The sequence below is a fragment of the Talpa occidentalis genome, unplaced genomic scaffold (assembly GCF_014898055.3).
Source record: "Talpa occidentalis isolate TD23 unplaced genomic scaffold, MPIMG_talOcc4v2.1 talOcc4.7, whole genome shotgun sequence".
Lineage (NCBI taxonomy): Eukaryota > Metazoa > Chordata > Mammalia > Eulipotyphla > Talpidae > Talpa > Talpa occidentalis.
The window spans coordinates 92,034,415-92,041,643 of NW_023605083.1; positions in this window are offsets into that span (position 1 = coordinate 92,034,415).

Consider the following 7,229-nt stretch of genomic DNA (forward strand, 5'->3'; position numbering starts at 1 on the left):
GGATATACAACTTGTGGTTTAATCATAGCATAGAATTCCACCCAGCAATTAAAAAAAAAAAAGAACAAATTTACAAGTGGACGAATCTCACAAAAATTATATTGAGTGAAAAAAGCCAGATATATCATTCCATTGATACAAAGTCCAAGAACGTCACACATAGGTAATTCCTAGGAAAGTCAGAATAGCGAGCTCTTTTGGAATGGGGGTACAGGCTGGAACCAGGTAGGAAAGTAGGAGTGTTCTGTATCTTAGTCTGGGTGGTGCACATTTCATCATATCTATGCTATCCTTCAGTTTTATGAAGTATTCACCCTCATCCCAAGGAAAAACCAAACAAAACAAGAAACAAAGAATGAAGCTAGGAAGAGGTTAGAATCAGGGCTGGGCTCCAGTGGAATCGGGTTTGTCAGGAAGAAGGGCATTCATTCTTTCATGCCTTCATTCATTCAGCAGATATTCAGGGAACACACTGGGTGTTCCAGGCACTGTTCTTTTTTTTTTTTTTTAAAGATTTATTTATTTATACAAGCACTGGGGTACAGGTCAGAGGCGCGGGAGGGTGAGAGGATTTACCAGAGACAGAGCGGGGAGCAGAACAAGCAGAAGATCTGAAAACACTGCTGAGGGGAGCATTGGCCGAGACAGTAGAGGTCTGCAGCGCCATGTGGGTATCTTCCCTGGCTGGGAATTGAACCTGCGCTGCAGACGCTGACAGCCTCACAGCGCTGCGCTCAACCCGCTGTGCCACTGGGGAGGTCCCCAGACACTGTTCTAAACACCGAAGTTACAAAGAAGAAATAAAATATATACTGAGAGACAAAAGTCAGTGAGCAACAATCTGTTTGCTGTCATTGTGATATTAAATACCGAGAGGAAGTGGGTGGGGTTAGGGTCTACTTTCTGTTAGAATCACAGAAGCCAGAGCCACAAGGAGGGTGCAGGGAGTGGGGGTGGACGTAAGATTAGATTATGAGAGAGGGTTGGAATCCCATATTCAGGGTATAGTGCTAGGTGCCCAGGGAGAGTGAGGAGAGAGTCACATTCCTATCCCCTTTTCCCGGACCTGCCTTCTTTCCTTCTGCCTCCCAAAGGCAGCTCCTGCCAACCAAGGAAGCACCAGCTGAAGCTTCCTCCCTGGTAGCACTCTCTTTCACCATCAAGGGGAGGTGACGCAGTGTCCAAGCCAAGTTAGAGCCAAAGGAGACTGGAATTCTAAGATGGAAAAAAATGTTCTGGAACCTTTAAGAGTAGATGAGGAATGTGGATGAGATTGCAATTTGGTTTGAGCTGAAGGACAGGGATGTAGTTGGAGTCAGAGTGTGAAATGACCTTCTTCAAGAGCCAAATTTGCTGATGTCACCCCCCCCCCACTTCTTTCAGCCTCAGATCAAGTCAGTGACTCCTTCTGTTGGGGGGGAAGGGTGTCCTAAACAAATTCCACAAACAGGTTTTATGGACCCCATCCCCACCCCAGACCAAGACACCAAGGACTACAAACCCCATAATGTCATCACCAGTGGAGTGAAGATTGTTGGAAACTGAGGGTGCAGTTAAGCAGCCAGGTTTTGTATATAACCGGACATGTGGGCCTTGGGGGTCTCTTGGTTCTTCGCAGGCTTTCAACATACTATTGGGGTTCCAGTTCAGCAGAACTGGTAGGACACATTCACCAATTTTTCTCCCTAAGTTATTCATTACACCTTCTTTTGTAAATAAACTCTTTTTTTTTAAAGATTTATTTATTTTTAGATTTATTTATTTATTTATACATGCACTGGGTACAGTCAGAAGCGCGGGAGGGTGAGAGAATTCACCAGAGCCAGAGCAGGGAGCAGAACAGGCAGAAGGACCAAAGTACACTGCTGAGGGGAGCAGCAGGCGGCAGGAGAGGTCTGCATGCCATGTGGGACCCTCCTCTGGTGGCCGGGGAGCAGCCGGGGATCGAACTGGCGCTGCAGAGGCTGCGGGCAGCTTCGCAACCCAGCGCTCAACCGCTGCGCCACGGGGGAGGCCCTGTAAATAAACTCTTTATTAACCTTTTTTGTGTGTGCCTGCAATTGAGTCTTATTGTAAGTCCCTTTTAAGGGCACGTGTGAGGATCCACAGTCAGGCCACGCATTTCACATCAGGGTTGCCCTGTAACGCTTCTTGCCTGCAAGACAATAACATCATCCCTCATGTAGCCCCCAGGACCTGTCTTACAGGTCTCAGCTCCCACCACATTCCCCCTTTGCTCACTTTTGTCTGGAATTAGGTGCCTTCATTCTTTTATCAGTACATGCTGAGCCCCTACTGTGTGCCCCTCACTATGTCAGACCCTAAGCCCTATGAATACAAAGTAAGCAAAGTAAATCCCTGCCCTCCCTCATGGAGCTTACATTCTTGTGGGGGAAACAAGCAATATTATCTAATAACCAAGTAAATGAAATACTGTGGTAAATAGTGGTAAGTACTGAAGAGAAAGCAGAGAAAGATGATATAAAGTATAGGGGAGCAATATAGAATGACCAGGGGAGAGCTCTTTGAGAAGGGAACTTTTGAGAAAAGATATGAAGTAAGTCATCCCCTTCTAACCACAGGGCCTTTGTGCATGCACTTCCCTCTGTACCTTGAAACTGGTTAATGCTTCCTCTTCCTTCTGACCTTAGCATGATAATTGCTTCATTAGGAAAGCCCAATTTTACTATTAATAGAGCTCACAGGACTGTAGGTAACATCTTTCATTGATGTCCATCTTCCCTATCAACTTAAACAGTCCATCATTTGGTTTTCTCCCCATCCCCCATCACAGTTCTTGGTGTTTGGGAGACTCTTGACACATGATACTTTTTAAATTTTCTTAGATTGTTGTTCATTTTTGTACAATAATTGGCATTTTCCCACAGCTGTAGTCCCATAGTTCTCCTGCCACCAGAACCATCACCACATCCCCCTTGTGCTCTTTCCTCCCTGTTTTGGCTCCCCTCCCTCCCCGTTCCTTGCTGGATGCCTTAGATGTATGGTCAGCTTGCAAGCTTTGTCTTTTTCTTGACCTTTTGTTCGGTTTCTCGATATTCCACATAAAAGTAAAACCATCCAATATTTATCTTTTTTCCTTCTGACTTATTTTCCCCTTAGCATAATCCCTTCCAGCTCCATCCATGTTGCCATGAATGGTATGAATTTGGAAACACGATCCTTAATGGTTAAATGGGTTAGGGTTAAGAATGAGGTCAGTGGCGCGCAGACCTCTCCTGCCGCCCGCTGCTCCCCTCAGCAGTGTCCTTCGGTCCTTCTGCCTGCTATGCTCTCCGCTCTGGCTCTGGTGGATTCTCTCACCCTCCCGCGCTTCTGACTGTACCCAGTGCATGTATAAACAAACAAACAAACAAATAAATAAATAGAAATTCATGCCTCTAAAAAAAAAAAAACCTTTGGAAAAAAAAAAAAAAAAGAATGAGGTCAGGGCTGGGAATGAAATCAACCATGGGATTGGAATTAGGATGAAAATCTAGAGAGGAGCGTTAGATTGGGGTAAAGGGGTGGAAGAAGGGAATGGGTTAATGAGATGGAGGCAGGGTTGGGGAGAAGCCTGGGGAGGAAGGTCTTTCCGGTGCTCTGGGTGACTGGCCGTGCTGTCTCATCTACAGGGTGCTGTCCCAGGCTGAGGGACAGGAGCTGTCAGGCCAGTCAGGCCCACCTTCCTGGGCTCTGATCAGTCACCCTGATGACTCTTGGGGAATGCTAGGAGCCTGATGGTGAAAATTTGCAATTTAAAATGCAAATTTGTTGCAAACTCTCTCAGCCTCTAGCCTTCCAGCCACTCCCACTTCCCTTGAGACTGTGCACCCAGGATGCTGGTCAGGATCTGTGAGGAGCAAGACTGAGCTTTGTGAGTCTAGTCTCTGGGGCTTGGGCGATCATACCTCCAGTCCCCTCTGGGATGAAGGACCCTGGAGCAGAGAGTGAGAGGCCCTGTGTTAACCTTCTGATGCAGTGGCAAGATGGCTCTCTGAAGGTGTGGGCAGGGGCGCTCAGGTAGCCTGGAGGTTAAGGTAGGAGAGGGAGGGTCTTGAGGAGTCAGAGCTGATGTATGGAGGAGATGAGCGCCACCACAATGGTGGGCATCCACCTCCATCCCCCAATAGCTAACTCGAAACTCATAACCACTGTCACTAGATCTCCTGCTCCATTTTCCCCAGACAATTTCTCTCTTCCAAAAAGGCAGGAGTGGCTGCTCTGGGTTTGATCAGACTCAAGCCTGGAGTAGGAATTAGGTTCCTGCAAGAAACAGAGACTGAGATGGGGGGGTGGGGGGTGACATGGACATGAACATGGCTGGGGCTGGCGTCAGGATGTAGACTGGGCACTCCCCAGTTACTACCAAAACGTGGATGCGTGACTCTGGGTAGGTGCTCAATTGGGCTGAAGAACTGGTTCTCCTGGACCATGGGCGGGCGGACCTGGGGAGCAGGAGAGGCTGCTGGAAAGATGTGAGCTTGCTGGGTTGACTCGAAATGGGCCACCCACACAGGAAGCCGAGTCCTCTCTGCTGGGGCACCCCCATGCCTAGCCCCACCCCAAGCCTGCAAGGTCTGGGGCCCCACCCCCTAGGACACAGAGAAAAAAATCAAATTGGGTCACTTCCTTGCATAAAACTCGCCAGAGTGCAAAATGCTGTCCCTAGAATCCCATCCAAGAACTTAATGTGGACTTCAGGGCTGGGCATGGCCCGGCTTCTGTCCACTTTTCGGTCACCTTGTTCCAGTCACGCTGGCCTTCTCTCTTCAAACACATGCCCTTCAGGCCATGCAGTGCTCTGTCCCTAGTCTGTAACATCTTTCCCCAAACTGTTTAAGTTTTTTTTTTTTAAGATTTATTTATTTATTTATACAAGAACCGGGGTACAGGCCAGATCCGCGGGAGGGTGAGGATTCACCAGAGACAGAGCGGGGAACAGAACACGCAGACTAACGAAATACACTGCTGAGGGGAGCAGCGGGCAAGACAGGAGAGGTCTGCCACGCCATGTGGGACCCTCGCCCGCCGCCTGGGATCGAACTGGCACTGCAGAGACTGCGGACAGCTTCACAGCACAGCGCTCAAGCGCCTGCGGCACCAGAGAAGGCCCTGTTTAAATGTTTTGTTCTTGTCAGCCAGGCCTCAACTCAACTGTCCCTACCTTGACGATAACCTGGGCTGTCATCCCCATCATGCTAACACAGTGCCTGGTTTCATCTCCCAGTTGGGCTTGTAACCACTGAAAGGGCTTATTTGTTTATGTTTATGTGTTTGTCATCTGTCTTGCTGTACATCAGGAGAAGTAGGGATGGTGCCAGGGAAGCTCACAGCTGTTTCCCCGATGGTCCAAACGGTGTCTAGGGAAACAAGCCATGAAGCAAGCGATCCTAGAATGTCAATGCTGGAAGGGACTTTCCAGGTCTCCTCGTCCCTCCCATTTATCTGACAGATTTGGGCCGCCAAGTCTGAGGGATTTACTCAAGACCTACTGGACAAAAAGGACTGGCATGCTTCCCGCAATCCCAGTCACCTTCCAGACTGACTGAAAAGCTCAGCGACCCCAAGTGCAAACCGAAAGAAGCCCCCTGTCTGATGTGAGCTCCTCTTCCACGTCCTGTCCCCAGAGATGCCCAGTGCCCAAGGCAGAATTCTACATCTGGGTGCCTCTCTAATAAATTTCCCTCCAAGCTGGCTTTCTGGGAAACCAGATTCCAGTGAGACTCCCTGACCCCTCCCTCTCCGGCTCAGGGGCATTTTTTAGGATGGGCATGGCTCCTGATGTTAACTTTGGCTCAAGCCAAGGATTGTTCATTTTCTTGGAGAGACAGGTTGCCTGTGTGCCTGACATCACTGGGTCCTGGTCCTGCCCTTTTAAGCCAAGGCCCATGTTTAAGAGGCACGTTTGTCCTCTGCCACAGCCTTACTGACTGCAAGGGAATGTCTCTAGCTGTTTCTTACACCTTTGATTTTGTGCTAAGGTCAACAAAATCTGGTGATTTGGACTAAATACTTAGGTTGGAATCTGCAGTGAGATATACCCCAAACACACTCTTGGTGTCCAGGATGGCATGAGGGTCCTCTTCTTCCAGGATCACAGCAGGAAGTGCAGACCCAAGGTTTAGCAGAGCCAAAGACTGCCCTACTACCCAGTTCCCTCTTCACACTGCAGGGAAGTGGTGGAGGTGGGGAGGGGGGCATTGGTTGGGATAGAATAAGGGAGGGTTGGTTGAAAAGGGAGACTTGAGCTGGAGGGGGCTGGGGAAAAGGATAGGCAGTATTTCTCTCTGAATCTACAGGAAAGTGGGTGAACCAAAATTTCAATATAGCAGGGCCTCTGGGATGACTTAGGAAGAAATGAAACCAATGGAATCATTTCGCACTACTATGCTTGTACAGTAAGCTGTTTTTGTTTTCTGAGATCTTAGCCACCAAGGCAGCTGGCGGATCCCCACTGGCTGAAGGAAGGAACATTGACTTTGGTCTAACATGGGGTTGTGAGACTCTGCAAACTAGCCAAGCCCTTGTCCACCTGAGGCTCTTGATTGATAACCAGTTATTATGACACTAAAACCATAGGATTCTCTTTTACCAGCCCTACAGGGGTGGAGCAACAGTTACTTGTTGTCACTGTCCAAAGACACTGTGACTCTGGTCAGAAAGAGGCCATGGTCAGGATTTGGTCAGAGAAGGAGATATAGAGGACTAGATCTGAGGTCTAGGGAAAAGGAAACCTGGAAGGTGTTGGCGACTGTGGAGAGAGAAGATATGGCTGCCTGAGTGCAGGGTTGGAAGGGAAGACATCAGACTCCCCAGATTGTGCTGCAGCAATGACCCCAGCATCTCAACGGCTTAGCCCAGGGAAGTTTATTTCTCATTCAGTCCATGTTCAACTCAGGTCAGCAGGGGGCTCTGCTCTGGCCCCTCAGAGACAGAAGCCCATGGAAGGACCATCTCTACCTGTGCTTCTAGAACAGCAGAGGCAGAGAGAAGAGAATGCTAGAAGGGTCTGTGCTAGCAATTAAATGCTGCAGCCTGGAGATGACTTGCATCACTTCTGCTCAAAGCGTGGTGGCCAAAGCTCATCTATGACTCCACCCAAAGCTCATCCATGACTCCAGCATAGGAAGGTCTGAGGTCTAGTCTTCCATGTGTATAGAAGAGGAACAGGATCTCAGTGGCAACACTAACAACACCCACACCCAGAAACTAGATCCTGTGGCTTTGCA